Genomic DNA, 1103 nt, shown 5'->3' with positions numbered 1-1103 from the left:
TATAAGTACAGAACGTACTTACAGGCAAAATGTTGCAAAATCAATCCTCTTTGTCATGAACCAATATAAGTGCTGAATTTAAGTTAAAGTTCATTAAAGGTTAATAGCCCAAAAACATGACAAATGTCCAAAGATTACTTGTTATGAACAAGCTTGACACATAATGACATGTGTCTTTATGCATGAGTTTTGCAGACACTTGTCACTAAGACAATGCCACGTGTCATGATGGCACCTTCACCTCATGGATCAAATTGCCTATATAAAGACCAAGACTCCCCATTTGAAGGTAAGAGAAAAAGGGTAAGGAAATGTTGTCCTTCTCTCTCTAAATTCTCTCTTTACAATCAAATTTAAAAGGTTGACTTGAGCGTCAGAGAGTTATTGCCGGCAACCCCGGCACCCTTTGATAATTGTTTCTTTTTGCAGAATAATTAACGACAAGGAGACATGTAATTTGAAACACTCGCCTCAAGGAAAAAATAAGCCACAGAACTGGATTTTGAAAAAAGTCCAAAACACAAAACAATCGCTGTACATTAAGCAAAAAATTTGCATCAACAACATCATCAAAATATTTGTTTATTTTTTTAATTAGGCAAAATATTTGAAACTTGCTCTGTATATGCAACGGTTCTATTATTCTGTATTCTTTGTTATTTACCTAAAACGATGATTAAAGTTTCGGGTAAAACATAAAACCTTTTTTTTTAATTTTATAAAATAGCCTAGTAGAATATCGATAGATTTACAGAATGGAGGTGGCGTAGATCTATAAAATTATATAAATCTCTAAGAAAATAAGCGGGATTCCAAGTAACTTTTAGAATAACTCAAGGAAATAACAATCATGGTAACCATCAATTTAGCCGATTGGTTGTTTCATTTGACACGTTAGTTTTACAATTAAACAATACAAATTAAATGAATAAATGTAATTCAAAATCTCTACTTTGTGTGTTTTTCTTTTCAAATGAGCAATTAATAGTAGTTTATTTTGACCAAGCGGTTGACTTCACATTAATGAAGGCAGCGATTAGAGTCCCCATAGATGGGACTCAATCCTTAATTATAAAATTGAGTGGTGGTGAATTTTCTTCTAT

The sequence above is a fragment of the Citrus clementina genome, unplaced genomic scaffold, assembly GCF_000493195.1.
Source record: "Citrus clementina cultivar Clemenules unplaced genomic scaffold, Citrus_clementina_v1.0 scaffold_5, whole genome shotgun sequence".
NCBI lineage: Eukaryota > Viridiplantae > Streptophyta > Magnoliopsida > Sapindales > Rutaceae > Citrus > Citrus x clementina.
This window is presented reverse-complemented; position numbering follows the sequence as displayed.